Source organism: Aphelocoma coerulescens, chromosome 3 (genome assembly GCF_041296385.1).
Source record: "Aphelocoma coerulescens isolate FSJ_1873_10779 chromosome 3, UR_Acoe_1.0, whole genome shotgun sequence".
NCBI classification, from domain to species: domain Eukaryota; kingdom Metazoa; phylum Chordata; class Aves; order Passeriformes; family Corvidae; genus Aphelocoma; species Aphelocoma coerulescens.
Genome location: NC_091016.1, coordinates 99,258,409 through 99,274,554, shown reverse-complemented (window position 1 = coordinate 99,274,554; position 16,146 = coordinate 99,258,409). Strand labels below are relative to the sequence as shown.

The 16,146-nt window shown below is 37.0% G+C and overlaps 1 protein-coding gene across 9 annotated transcripts in view; it reads right to left on the bottom strand.

The window, feature by feature from the left end:
• The window catches only part of KHDRBS2 (KH RNA binding domain containing, signal transduction associated 2), a 318,282-nt gene that overhangs the window by 85,215 nt on the left and 216,921 nt on the right, over positions 1-16,146 (bottom strand). The window lies entirely within an intron of this gene.

Genomic DNA, 16,146 nt, shown 5'->3' with positions numbered 1-16,146 from the left:
GTTTTCTAAATCAGATTCAGTACACTTGTACCAATTCAAATCCAAAATAAAAAGAGCTGGTCCACTGCCTGCTCAAGACGTTTTCTAGCAATTTCCTTTTAGATCCTAGAAAACGGTATAATCTGGAGGTTTATTCTTGCCAATTCTCTTTCAAAACACTTTAATTATCAGTGAATGTATAATTTGCATGGATGCAAAAACAGTCTAAGATAGTCTTGCAACTGTTCCCTTCTTGAAATATCTGTTTGCTACAGTTTTAGAAAACAGAATAATTCTCAGGATAAAACAGTTCTGACTTGCAAGCTGGAAAGAGTATCACTCTCAGCATATGTCATTGCTTGCAAGATATAAATACTGCTCTTGTGAAACTAATCTGATGCACTGCATCTGTAAATTTTTTTCCATTTCATTACACTGCAGAAAAGTTTATGCAATCTAATGTGATTTGAAACAACTGCATGATAAGTCTGTATGGAATACTAAGTGTTTTGGGAGCAAGTGTTTCTCATATAAATGACCTTTAGAATATAAATAAAATACCTTTACCAGTATTAGAGAAACATGCCAAAATGACTGATAAACAACCCCCCTTTTTTTTCTACAGTTTTCCTTTTAATAACTCATTTACTGGGCTGTTGTAGTATTGACTGAAATATGAGGAGGTTTAAGTCTGGGGTAAATCCTGAAGATTCTGACATCCCAAATGTGAATTCTGATTCCTACTCTTTGTTGAAGATTTCCCTGCCCAAGATCTAACCTCAAATTCTCTGTCTATTCTTTAATATTTTAAGCACTATTTTCATTGTTCCCTTCCTTTGTTTTCTACTTTATTATGTCATTTAAGCTACAGACCTGCCTTTTAAGTAAATTGAAAATGGATCTGTTGTACAGATTAAAGATGACTTTTTAATTATGTTTCTATTGCTTAATGAGTGTATGTTTGTGTGTTTTCATACAGAAAAGGATGGAGTTTTGCATCTAGATGTGGTGCAACTGGGGAAAGGCTGTTTGTTAAATAACTCTGGTGTTGAGATTAACCTACATCAATTCTTTCATTTCAGTGCAAGAAGAAAAAGTTCTACAGGAACATTCTGTTAAAATTAGAATGATTATTAATTCACTACACCTACTTTTTCTTACTAATGACTTTGATAGTAATCAGACTTTCCAAAACAAAAAAATCTTCTGTTCAATTTAGATTGAGGATGTGTGAGAGTTCAGGGGGCAGGGAGTGTTATCTTTAATTCAAAGCAAAATCACCATTTAAAATAGGGGAATAAAGCAACTTTGTGCCTGGTGCTTGGTGAACAGATTCCTTTAAGAGAGTTTTTGTTAAAAGTTAGTTCCTAAGAGACCTAAAATGATGTATGTGAGTTGGATTTGCTTGTTGCAAGATGTTTGGTTCTTGATTGTACCAAGTTTTCAACCAAGCATCCTTCCAAAAAGAATTCCTTAAGGACTGGACCCTGATACATATCAATAGCAGTGAGCTTTCGCTTCCTCTTTCCACTTTCAGACCCTGGTCCACAATTTGTTAGAATGTACTTGTCTTAGTCCAGGCTTTGCTTTTTGATGACTTGATAAATAATGCACGGTAACTACAATGCTAATTCTGAAGGTTTGGGTAGGTAATTAAGAGAAGGCAATATGAGAGGTCTCTGTACTCTGGCTATTTTTCTCTTCACTGTAGACTCCTTTGAAACCAACAGCTATTTTTAGAATCTCTTACATATGTGCTGAAAAAGGCTCATCTGGCAAGATGAATGTGCTTTTTAATACCACATTCACTGTGACAGTGATGACATACTGCCTACAAACTGCAGCTTGCAGACGTACGTTAGGCATTCAGAAGAGACCTCTGTATCGTACATCTTATATTCTACTTCTCAAAACTTAGATCAAAGACACCAAAAATGAGATATGCTGAAAGAGGCACCATCTATAAATTGAAGTAGAATGCTTCTGCTTGACAACAGAGGAGATGAAACAAAAATATGAAGAATAGAAAACATGGTGTTGGAGCATGACTGAATTTTCTGTCTCACCCATATAATGAAATGGCTTTTTAGTAAAGTCAGCAGTACCAAGAATAAATTCAGGTCCAGAAGATCAAAAGGTTCAATATCCAGATAGTAGTGTGTTGCATGAATCAGCAATATCTATGGGGGATGACTGGAAGAAAAGCAACCCTTGTATTTTTTCTGTCAGAAATCTATGATGAAGGAAAGGTTGCATGGCAGCAGTAAGGCTGCAAAGAAAAATACCAAGCACATAGTTCTCAGTTTCTGTTTTACCTTCTTTTTTTAAAAAAAAAGGTATTACAGATACAAATTCATCATTATCCATATTGGGGTTACTTGTCCCAAAAAGAAAATCTGCGCAGTTAATATAAACACATTTTTAAAATAGTCAGACATTATGCTAATAACTTTCATGTGCAGATTATGTGACTCACAGAAGGTGCAGGTGTGCAGGAAGCATCTCAGTGATTAGACAATATTAAGACAAGTTGTGAACAGAGATCTAAATATATTTTCATTGCATTCCCACCTACTTTGTGTGCAACAGCTTTTATTAAAAACCCATCTTTCTCAGAATACGAAGTTCAATAGAATTTATTCTTCTGTAAGAACTTCTTGTGGCTTGGTTAAAGACAATTACAAATGTATCTGATACTTTCAAACATCCTGCTCATAGACATCAGTATACTCTGAATGGGTCTAGTTGAGAATTTCATAGTTTCTGAGCTTCCCCACCTATGTATTCACTATACATCTAAACAGGGTGAGAGAACATGCCTGAACACCACACTACAATGCCATAATGGTGCATATCTGCACCACTGGTTCTTACCAAAATCTGACTAGTGCCACATGCAGTATCTAAGTCCTCATTCCTGTGCATACATTATAGATCTCTTTCTCTCTAGAGAGAGCCTTGAAGCTGCTGATTTTCTTATTCCAGATGCTGACTGAACTGAAAATTTTCAAAGACCTCCTGATCAGAGGCTGGGCGGCAAACTTCCATTATCAGAAAGAACTGAATTTTCATGAGGAATTAAAGCCTTGCAGCCTCTAGCACCAACCCACCATTAAGTTATGACTTTCATGCAGGGTCTGGTAGTGCACTGTAAACCACAAGTGAACCTTGCCCTATTCCTGAGACAGAACCTCCTCAGGGAGCAGCCAGAGATGATGAAGTGAGCTTCAGTATGAAGCTGTCACAACCTAACTTTCTTTCCCTCTCACTGCAGTCAAAACTTACTAATTTCTTTAAACGTAAACAAGTTCTAACTCAGATGCAACTAGTTTAAATTATGTTCATCCTTAATGGAACAAAGGACTTCTATCTAAAAGAATCAGTCTCATTTAATATGCTTACTTATGGTGCTCAGTCCCCATGCTGATGACTTAAAGGACCAACATACCACTAGAGAAAATTCCTGCACACAGTGGAAACTCTTTCAGAGAACAATGTGTGCTTATGTCTCATAGCTGTACACTATCAAAAAAACTCTGGAATCTTAGATAAACACAAGTGAATAAAAACATAGCACTTCACAACGGAAGATGGTTGAAATTCTCTGGTTCCCCATATAGCTTATTAAAAAATATTGTGAACGTTTTAGCATCTCATTAAATAATTTTGTCATTCATTATTTCATTTATTTCATTTATTTTCCAAGCTGTTTATGGGCCTTTTTCAGTTCCTATTTATTTACTTTGAAAAGGATCTGACATATTATTTCAGTCTAGATTAGTACCTACAGTATCTTACAATTTCTAGTTTAATAGGATTATTAGTCTTACACCTGAAGCATGACGTTCCAAACCACAACACCATTTTATTATTAAGGAAAGAAATTACAGTCATGTTCTGAAATGACCGTCACTGTGAGACTGGCTCAGTTATCTCCAAGGGATGACTTTATGGCTTCGAGAACTGACAGATTGTAATGTCCTGAAATTCATGCAGGGAATTGTATTGTGGCTGTAAATCACAAGGGCAACTCAGACAGTGGCCAGCACCTTTTGGAACAATCTTTACATTCCTGTTTTGCTCAAAAAGCCTCTTAGTTGAAAGATTACCAGTGATGAGGTTTTTTTCTCCAGGACTGGTAAAGGATAGCTCCTGTGTCTTCAACAGATGCTTAATAAAATTTAAACAAGGCTTTTTGTTGGGCATTTATCTGTACTTGTACTCCTCCAAGGTCTATAAAGGGCAAGCAACTCAAATCCAAAGTCAATTTGTCTTCTGTGATTTGCTTTAGGCATATTTAAATCTAAACTGCTAATCTAAAATCCTGGAAGCAACTGTACCAATTAAAATAAATAAATAAAGTTGTCACAGCTGGATTGTACAAACATTTTGTCAATTATTACATTTTCTGCTTTGTCTGACAGAGATACCCTGTCCTTGTTAACTGAGTCTACTCAACAATCTTGTTGAAAGAGCAGGTTGCACCACAGTCCTGGGACAAGTCCTTTCCTGCTTGGCACACATTGAAATGTTACTTTGAAATTTATGGCTTCTATTGCAGCCTCAGCCTATGTGGAGTAAAAGAGATTCCCCCTTTCTCTTGACCTCCAGCTACCTACCAGAGTAACATCAGCAACATCTTGGAGCTTCATCCCACTGTTTTTCTAATTCCATCCTTGGAAAAAATGTATCTGCTTCACATGAACTCCTTCTTGCTCATCAGGCTTGAAACTTGTTACTGCTGCTCCCAGATGTTCTTAAGGCTTTTAAGACTATTGCTGAGAAGAGTAAGATGACACAGCAACATTCTTGATCATTTGCTGGGTGGCCCAACTAGAAGTACCTCGGTACCAAAGCCTGCTTCAGCCCACCCAGCAGTAATTTTCTTGGAAATAGCCAGAATACAATTGTTCTCACTTTTCTTATTTTTTCAGAATAGCCACTTTGGATTAACAGTGATTAACTCATGGATTTTTTGCCTTATTACACTTCTGAACTCCACTGAGGAGATGAAATCAGACTTACATGACCACCTGCCAACAGAAAAGATGACTAACCTTATCACCAAGAGCCAAATAGATAATATATATAAATACAGTCTTAAGCACTATGATGATTAGACAACAACCCTGAGAATCCTGCTGGTTTTGTTAATTTAGTGTTCATTTTCTTTACCTCTATATTCTCTTCCTCTCAGTGGATGAATTAAGCTACAGCAACATTTTCTCTCTTTTCCAAATTTTTTACAGTGACCTTCAGAATTTTTTTTTCCGTAATAAGGAAATTATATAGCAACCATAAAGTTCTAGGCTGCATCAGGCAGATGTCAAGAAACAAAAAAGCATTAGGTTCATAATGCTTCGAACTTAGAAACAAACTCTATCCTTAGATTTTTCATTTTATCTTTTTAAGAAGGTCAGTACATCTCAGGACAGTTCAAGAATACAACCTACAGTAATGGAACTTACAGTGCAAAATTAACCAGCACCTTTAGAAGAGCTACGGTGTTCTTAACAAAACAAATTAATATGTCAGCAGGCATCATTTTGAGAGGATGGAGAATATATAAAAAATTCTTAAAGATAATTTCCTCCCCAAAATAATATTCTAGTTTTATATCACAGCTACTCAACACCTAAGTCATACAAATTTGTACACTCATACTTACTGTGGCAACACAGATACACAGCTCTAAAGGAAATGTTCAGTGAGATTATTCCCAAAATAGGGAGGGAAAAGCCTCATGTTACTGAACCTGGGAAGTTTATTTTGACAGCTTCCAGCATTCATTAATTATTTCTGCTGTACAGAAGGTTAAACAGTTTCTCAGACTTTACTCAGTGACCTGTTTGCTTATCCTCCAATATCCTGATCAAGGATGGATGAGCGGGCATTTTCCAAACAGATAGAAGCTTACTTCTTTGTACCAATTCCCCTCCTCCAACACAAACAACAAACGTCTGTGTACTCTATACACAACTACTGAGGTCCTGAGGAAAGAAAGTAGGGCCTTTAAAAGTCTTTTCTTTTAAAATTGAATTTCACCTCAACAACATCCTCATTCAGTCAAGGACTATCAAAACAGTATTGCCTCTTTCCTCCTAGAAAGATCATAGACTTTGTCAAAACAGATGGGTAGGATTTTTTTTAAAGAGCTAAAATAATTACCCCCCCCCCACTCCCCCGTAAGTTTTCCACAAAATGAATAGTGTGTAAAAAATAATCTAAGTTATTTAGAACTGAAGTCCTCTGTTCAGAAGTTATTTAAGGAATTAGAAGCCTACTTTATTTGCAAATTTTGTAATTTAGGATCTTAAATTATTGGATCCTGGATAAACAAAGGAAACATACAGGACTTAATTACATCCAAGATGGATGCACTTTCTTGAAAGATATACAAGAAAACTTAGACAATTAAGAATGGTACCCACAGTGCTGTACTGTTTAGTACCCTTTAGCTGTCCTCTTGGAAAGGATGAAAAACGAGCATTGAATGAACCTTGATCCTCTCCAAGACTTAGGTGCCATTGTTTGCATTGCTGGAAGGCCCGGAACTCAGCCTGCTGCAGTGGAGAGGTATGCACGTTACTTCTGTAGACATTCTGCAAGAGTCTGAGTCTTTTAAAAAGAATCCAGAAGAGTAGAATAAAAGTAGTCCCTTCACTCTTTTTTTCATCCAGGATTTCATGCATCCAAGATGTGACACACTGACTTGCAGTTTTTGCTCTGCTTCATTCCTGATGCTCCCTACTCAAGGGGATACCACAACACTGGACTGCAACAGATTCTGCCCAAGGAAAACACTCTCACTTCCCTTCATACTGCTCTGTGCATGGAAACAGAAACAGCTCACATAGTGGAAGGGTTGTCAAGCATTGCAAGGGGCTGCTCAGGAAAGTGGCGGAGTCAACATCCCTGGAAGTGTTCAAGACATGGCTGAACATGGCACTTAATGCTATGATTCAATTGACCAGGTGGTGTTCAGTCAAAGATTGGATTTGATGACCTTGGAGGCCTTTTCCAGCCTTGATGATTGTATCATTCTATGACTCCAAGCACTGATTCAGCCACAGAGCTCTTGGCTACAGCTACAAATGTAACAACCTCACTTGTAAATATACATCACAATTGCACACAGTAAGACCATGCAAATACAAGACAAATCACTTGCATGGGAGTCTTTTTACCCCTTAGAAAATAACAATTGAAACCCGAGTGAAATGAATAAAACTCAATGAAAATTACCTTTATTTCCCTGCCTGTGCTAAGTTTAGCACACACAAGCCACTTTTGTTGCTTTTTACAAAATGGCAACATGTAATAGGCACCTCAAGAGTAATAAGTTAGAAAAGCTCCGAATGGCTTTTTGGATTTATTTGTTTAGGGTGTTTGCATGAAAGGTGGCCTTGCAAGAAAGTAAAATGGCTGTTCAAGGAAAGTGAAAAATGACCAAAGTTCTTCTGCTTCTAATTTATTTGATAGATGCACTCTGGCTCAAAAACTGCATTTCACTGATTCTCTGTTTTTTCTTATTTTTATTTTTCTCATTCTCTGAGCTGCAGTGTCCACACTTTATTTTGGCAAAATTTAACTAGCAATGAAACACAGGTCCCATCTGCATGTCCCCTACAGCCCGATTTACACAAACTTGATTTATATGTATTTGCTTATAATACTTTTTCTTTATTATCATATTATCTGTGTAACTGGTGCAGTTGTGTCAAAGTAGTTGGAAACCTCAATTTCCAAAACTAATTTTCATTTATAAGCACTTATTCTTTCACTGTCATTTATAGCTAAATGAAATTAAAATAACCTGTTAAGCTTTCACATATATGAACAGTTTTGGCAAGAAAAGCAAAGCAAAGTAAACAAAGACTAATTCTGAATTTTTTTTGTAAACAGGTAATATAAAGGGAACTATCTACCCTTAAAAAAGATTTGTTTCAAATCTTAATACATCTTAATTTTGCATGTCAGTTAAATTTTGCAAGAAGCATTTGTCCAAAAAAGTGGAATGATTGATGGCAACTGGTTGGTAAAATAGAAAGAAATATAGTTTGAATTCCAATGTATTTTTTTTAAATACATTATTTTTTCAGAAAACTTCCTGCTGCAGCATGTGTGAGGAGTGGTATACACATGCAAAGTCCTCATAAAGACAAGTTCATGGGCTACATGACATTGTAGAGCTCAGTCTTGAGTAAAATGGTGCAGCATCAGACTTGGACAATTTATTTTTACAATACCCAAATATGCACTATTCAAATGTATTCTTGCTTGTTTTACAGTTTAGTCCTCAAAGATTAGTAAGTAGTGCTCATAACATAATTTTTTGAGATTTTCTGGGGAGAAAAAAAAAAGAACTGAGAAAAGGAACTGGGAAAAGTAGTGTGATATACATAGTAAAAGAAACTAAAATACGAAAATAAATATTAAAATACTTCAGTATAGTACATAATTTTACATATTTGCCCCAAATAAGACTCACTTTTCGTATATCTGGTTGTTTGATTTTTTCCTTTTCACTTCAGCTTTTGAAAAATTTAGATGTCAGAAGTTGCAAGACTGTACAGTTAGGGACAATATTAAGGGACTGGAAAATCCAAATAAAAGATAACACAATATGGAGTTTCTGACCTTTAGGCCTCTGTGTCCCCATTTACACTTAAATTGCATCTGACAGACACTGTGTGATGAAAAGAATTCATGTTAGTATATTAGCTAATGATTTATTAGTATTTTCATTACAGAACCTCAGTAACTGGCCCAGAAGGAGTTGGAGGATAGTATGAACACCAAAGCTACAACTCAAACACCTTGCTAGGAACTTACACATAATGTTACATACTCCACTTGCACAGATATACTGATTTTAAGAAATATTTAAATGCAGTTTAATGTTACTGCATAAAGTAGTACAGGGTCATGCAGGAGGAGAAAAAAAGTTACAAGCATATAAGGCTTCATTTCAGGCCTTTTATTTTACCAGATACATTTTCTCTTCTTCCATTATCCTGAATAAACAGTAAGTGTATGGATATAGGCAACTAGCTAAAAGGCCCATCAGCCAGTGAATGAAACTGAACTGTGGTCTGTAATATTTGTATTTTATTTTAAGTGCAATTGCTAAATATGCATCTCTACAGTTTCATGCAGAAGTATTTTTTGCAAGATGACAATATCGCAAATGTACCAATGAGAAAAACAGATGAACTCTTCCAGCAACAGGAAGTGGTTTTTAAATACATGGCCCTAAAATTCCAGTAAAACTCAAATACTATTTTCTAACAACCCATGTAAGTTTTCAATTAAGATGAAACAGTTCCTAAAAAGTGCATTTTACTACATTAATCACGCTCACATTTTAGCTACAATGCAAATTCTTAATAAATAATCATAATACACAAACTAGAAGTTCTCTATCATCTGTACATGGAATCTATTGATATAAGGAGCACTCTGTAGATCTACTTTAATAAAAAGTCACTCATCTGAGTTCACCAAAAGGCTAGACTGAAAATCACAAGTATAGCTGGTAGGCTGAAGGCAATGTTGGTGTGATAATGTTCAGTGCCATGGCCTCTTACTCTCCAGAGCCCTTCCCAAAAATAGAGCTCAAGCCTTCTGTACTTGTCTGGCACAGCTGAAGTCTCTGCACTTACTGAGTGCAGATGTGTCTGTCTCCCCTGGAACTGATGAACCTTGAAGTCCAAAATTATTTTTTAGTACCTCAGTGGACTGAATCTGGTTAAGAAAGTTTTTAAAAAAAATTTTTTTTTGCTTTGCTTTCCTTTGGGAAAGGATAACATGGGTGGAGATACAAACACCTGATCATGTTTAGCCTGCAAATGCCTGTAGAGTTATTTTGTACCAATCTAGACTATCAGATAAATACCCAAGTGACAAGTTGTGACTGAGCTAAGTGACAGTAGACATGTACTTTTGGTAACAGGCTCCTGAACAATCACATTGTTCAGTGATCAAATGGTGCATTGCATGATGCTGACAAATTTGGCTCTGTGGATAACACTGCATTTATTTTTTATGTAGGATCTTATGAATACAACCGCACACACTATTAATATTTAAGGACCATATGCAGGCTGGATCATCAGTTGAGAGATGCCCTTCACTTAGATATCTCTATAAAAAATATAAATATTTATTACATTGTACTTGTATTAACATAATTTATAATACTAAAACATGTACAGCTGCATCAGCATTTTCCTTTATACTCTCTCTAGCATAGAAAATAATTTTCATCTGAAAACTTGGTAACTCATGTCAAGTAGAGAATTATTTCTGCCAAGTAAGGACAGCATGAAGGGGATGACAGAAGAACTTATCCTCCACAAAAAATATTTCTGCAACATTAATACAAGGGTTTATGTATTTTGTTAGTGTTTAGTCCATTGAATAACTATGATTATGACAATCAAAACAATTCAAATCAAGAAAATAATATAATAAAGTCTGATTTAGACCTCACTGTCAATATGTGAGCAATTCATAGTGGTGATGAGTCTGAAAGCAGTATTCACATTTATTGCTGCACTGCTCTCAGGATAGTTCTTCTGGTTTCATGAGGTAAGCCTTATTTATTCAGACTAAGATCTTTCAGAATAAGATCCAAACTTCAGTTTGCACAGGTAAGCAAAAAACTCTAGAACTGCAGGTTCCCAGACACCGAAGATTTAGCGCTGACTGTGGATTCTGCTCTTAGAAAAACATTAAAAACTTGCCATTACTTTAACTCTCTATTTATGTTTCTGGATTTTTTCACAATAAATATATTTATACTTCCATGGACAAAATTCTCCAACATCTAAATAAATCCACTATGCCTTCAGCAGGCTGCCATGCTCAGCATCCTTCTAAACCTCTACAGGGTCGTTCAGATAATATAAACATTATCCTGTTTATTGCTATTGTACTAAAAATAAAATTTGATTTTTCAAGTCACAGCAGATACAAGCTGAATAGAGCTTAGCTCCTTTTCTAAGTGCCTTGGGCATAAATAGGTAATCAATCATATTTAATCAATATGTTGTTCAGCCATGCAGATTCCCATGTCTATAATTCCAGCTTTATTCAAATGATCTTTAGTCTCAGTACACTCTTCATTGATTTTTTTTTCTCACCCAGAAAAGGCACAGAAATAGCTACATTTAAAGCTTGAAAATACCAGTTTAGAAAAAAAAAAAAAGAAAAAGAAAGCAATCCCTGTTACCTATTATTATATCCAATACATTTCACTATTTTAAGGTTTGGAACAACCTTAAAAGTCTTCTTAGTTGTCCAGGCTTCACTCTCATTGACAATGTCCTACTATGCTTATAGGAATGGGCTTCAAAAATACCCATTGCTCGCTTTCTGTATTTATTAAAGCAGTAACACAGGAGCAAACATGCCATGAACAGGAAGTTTAGGTCTTTACCTACAGTTTCCATCTACATCCAGGAATGTCAGACAGGATGTATTCAAAAGACCTAAGAATTCCTACTTAAATTATTAAGCAAAGCCTCCGCAACTGCAATTCTGTGGATTGCAGTCACATGTAAATGTTGATTATTCTTTTTAAAGTGTGACAAAGTGCCTCTTATTGTCAGTCTTTTCATTGTCTAGGTTGGCACTGAATAAGCATGACCATAGATGTTTCAGTTTGTTTGAAAACTACTGAAAAATGTAAATAACCATTGGTCTTAGAATAAACAATTTCATGTGGCATTCGCTTTCATATTAAATTATTTGAAATGAGAGGAAGAACAGCATGACATTAAAAGCACAATCTATCTTATTGTGTGGTTCTTTTCCAGTGACTTTGTAAAAGCACAGCTCTCCACTTATTCCAGAAGATAACAAGAATCTGCGTTTGGCTGGTTTGATCAGTGAAATGAGAGGTGAGAGAGAATATTTGCATTTAAAATGGCTCTTTAATCTGGCTGTCCTAGACCTAGGAGCTGTACCAGCTTCACAGTGTCCCGACAGACTGGCCTATTTCTTGCAAACAAATTATATATTTGTTTGTAGAAGCAAGAAGCTCATCTAAGTATTCATATTAAGATGAGTGGCTTTCTGTGCAAAAGTCCTCTTTTTTATCCAAGAGTAAAAATGCAAGTGGAGGTAAATATAAAAGCCATGTGTATTTTAGTCCCAAATGTATTCTGCTTTGGTGATTCTTTCCCTCTGGTGTAAGGGAACAAGTGATTAAGTCACTTCAAAACTCACATCAGACCTCTTAGCAAGGCTCACCGTAGCTTCTAAAAAAATGTAAAGAAAAATAACACTGCACAGTTCATACTAGCTTCTGTTTCATAAGGAAAAAATACATATCTAGAGTCAAATGCCCTCCACCAAAACAGGATCTGAAAGCACCAGTGATTCTGGCTTAGATTTGGATTAAGCAACCCTTCCAAATATAGCTTTAAGCTTGAGAGGAAAATTCTGCATTCAGATCAAAATAGACTGTGTGGAACACTGGCTTTGGCCTGTCAAGTTGCCCCATCCCTGCAAGTGCTGAAGGCCAGGCTGGATGGGGCTTTGAGCAACCCGGTCTAGTGGAAGGTGTCCCTGCCCATGGCAGGGGGGTTGGAACTAGATGATCTGTAAGGTCCCTTCCAACTCAAACCATTCTATGATTCTATGATTCTATTATTTATTGCCTCAATAGCAGCAGACCTACTCGAGTACTCTTCATTTCTGTATAAATTACGAATCTCAATCTGTCATGCTTATTGCCTGTTTCGTAAGTTGCCAACAAGACTTTAGCCTTTAGAGGACCCTCAGGTCCTTCTCCACAGAGCTGCTTTCCAGCAAGTTGGCCCTCAGGCTGTGCTGGTGCCTGGCATTATTCTTCCCCAGGTGCATGACCCCTGCATTTGCCTTTTTTGAGTTTCAGACAGTTCTTCTCCGGCCATCTCTCCAGCTTGTCAAGGTCCTTCTGAAGGCTTGCACAGCCCTCTGGGGTACTGGTCATCAGCAAACTTGCTGAGGAGGCCTCTGCTCCTTCATTCAAGTCTCTGATTAAAACTTAAACAATACTGGGCTCAGTATTGATCCTTGGCAGACACCACCAGTGACATGCCTCCAACTAGACCCTGTGCCACTGATCATAACCCTCTGGGATCTGCCATTCAGCCAGTTCTCTATCCACCTCCCTCTCTACCCATGTAACTGCTCTATTGGGTTTGTGTGGCCAACTTTTGATAGTGGCAGGGGTACAGGGGAGGCTTCTGTGAGAAGCTGCCAGAAGATCTCCCCATGTTTATCAGAGCCAATGACAGCTGGCTCTGGGACAGAACCACCACTGGCAAGGGCTGTGACCCCCATGGGAGGCCCATGCTGTTATAGGCTCCTGGCAGGGACCTGCAGACCCATGGAGAGAGGAGCCCATGCTGGAGCAGGCTGTGCCTGAAGGACTACACCCGGGGGAAAAGTGATCCACGCTGGAGCAGTTTGTGGAGAACTGCTGCCATAGGATGGACTCATGTCAGAGAAGTTCATGGAGAACTGTCTCCTGTGGGAGGGACCCCATGCTGGAGCAGGGGAAGAACTCTCCCTGAGCAGCAGCAGAAACAACCTGTGGTGAACTGACTGTAACCCTCATTCCCTGTCTCCCTGCACCTGGGGAGGAGGCAGAGATGGGAAGGATATGGGGGGGTGCAGTGGGGAAGGTGTCTTTTTAAGCCTTATTTTGCTTCTCATTATCCTGCTGATTTTGTTGGTAATAAATTCAATTAATATACCCAAACTGAGTCTGTTTTGCCCTTGACAGTATTCGATGAGTGACTTCTCTCCTAGTTTTTATTTCAACTCATAAACCTTTCATTATATTTTCTCTCCCGCATCCAGTTGCAGAGGGGAGTGATAGAGAGGCTTTTGCGGGTGCCTGGCAACCAGCTAGTGCCAACCCACTACAACTATCTTGTCTCAATCCAAGAGTTTTCTCACTTTCATACTTCTGAATCTCTCCTTTAGCTCACCAGGGAAGTGAGCACCTGCATGGGACTTAGTTGTTGGCTGGGGTTAAAACACAACACCAGGTCACAAACCCAGGACCACCCCTCTTGATCCCAGAAGCTGCACAGCAGCTGCCAGTTACACTCTCCATCCAAATTCACACCTAATGAACTGCTTTTGAAGTGAATAAAGTTCACATAGTAACTACTTTCCCTTTGCATGTATTTTCTAATGTCAGTACCTCCTCTTCCTGTGGGTAAGAAGTTCCTGTAAGATACTACTTTGGCTATACCCAACACAAAGCAAGTTTCAAAGGCAAGTAAAAAAAAAAGCATGAAGTAAGTTACTCCCCCTTCCTGCTCCAGCCCTCTTCTTTTCTGAAAGTTGTTCCAAATGTTTTTCCCTCTGGCTAGGCTTGACATTCAAAATGTTGCACATGAATATATTCACCACAATGACAGGACTTTACTTTTCTTGAGAAACCTTCAGACACCTGCTTTATGGATTCTCAGAAAGGCCATCAGGAAACCTCAAAATATTTATATATTGGATAATCCAAACTTTTCAATATTTATCCAAACTGATTGGAACAGTTAGATGTTTCAAGGTCAAACAGTCAATACAATCTCTGATTAGTAGTGCTCAGCAAATGGGTAAAGATTTTTTTTCAGGAAACGCTGTCTAAACATTTAAAAAAATCTGCTGTAGCCATTCGATTCTATTTCTTGAATTCACTTTCAGATCAACATTTAAGTAACTGTATTTCACTAGAGACAAGAAAAATAAAGAATATGGATACTCACAATCAATGACAGTGCATTCATATTTACCACTAATCAAACTAATAGTGCTTGCATGTAGTAGGAAAAAAATGGTGTGCAATACTGTAGTCAAAAATGAAAAATATAAACTCATAAGGAAATTCTAATACATTTGTGGGTTGCTTAGAAGCAGAAAAAAAAGTAAATTGGATAAATTATTCATTATAAATTAGTTTTTCATCTGTAGGATTAAGTGTGAAAGAACAACAATTACATATGACATTTGCTGCAGGTCAACAAATAGATCCACTTGCTTTTAGTATCCAGCCAGATATTTGATTTATTATGTGGTTTATTTAGAAAGAAAAACTGTGTTGATGAATTTCTGCAAAAATAAAAATATTTTCCCTAAAAAATAATTTATGATATTATACGTAGATATGTGACAGTGAACTTTTCCTTCTACTGGCACAGCATCAGAGTTCTAGTTATTATCTCAGTCCATAAGATACTGAAATGATTTAGATTGAACTTTTGAACTTTCATAAAATGACAAGAAATTTTCCTTGAAAACTGGTGCATGATAGCAATCTCATATACTCCTAGCTCTGGAATATAGATGTTGAAAAGACACAGGAGATGGAAAGATCTCCAAAACATGTGAATTTCGTCCTATAAGGCAGCACATTTTTTTGCTGCTATCTAAGAAGTGGGAAAAACCCCACAAATACATATGTTTGTTTTTATCAGACTAATGTATTACAAACTAGACTGACTTCTTTAATTGTATATATGTATTTTGTGCTCCTGAGAGTGTAGGCATTTCAAAACTATGTGGAACTGGCTGAATGCCTTCCTAACCTTGATAATCCAGCTGCCTAAATTTCTCCTCCTGCTTTCCATGTATTTACTATCCACAAAAAGTGCAAGAAATACTCCCTAAAAGATGTTTAATACCCTAGGACATTTACTAGTATTGTAAATGAAAAAAATTACTTCAATTATAATCTTAATTTTACATTACAAGGGTTCTGTATCTGCACAGAAAGGAAGCTCTCATATATTTTGACACTAACAGACAATAATATACTGTCTGTCAAGGAAGGGCATACTTTTGAAATTCCACTTCTTAACAGGAATTTTAGCTCGTTTAATAATGGAAACTGTGTTGAGGTAAATAATGCAGGAGTGACTTTTCTCTCCTTCCTTTCTGCTGCTGTTGCTCAGTTGTGATTCTTAGAATTAACAGAATGTGCATCCCTGATTTGAAGTGGCTGTGATCTAGTTGCTACACCACAGACACACATGGCTGTGTGAAGATTTAACAACAAAGATTAATTTCTGTTTAATTTTCTTATCTTCAGTTCTAGGAAGACTATTAATTGAATAAAAGTGCATCTTTCCCTGGTGGTAGGATTAGGGAACAGATCAGATGTTCATC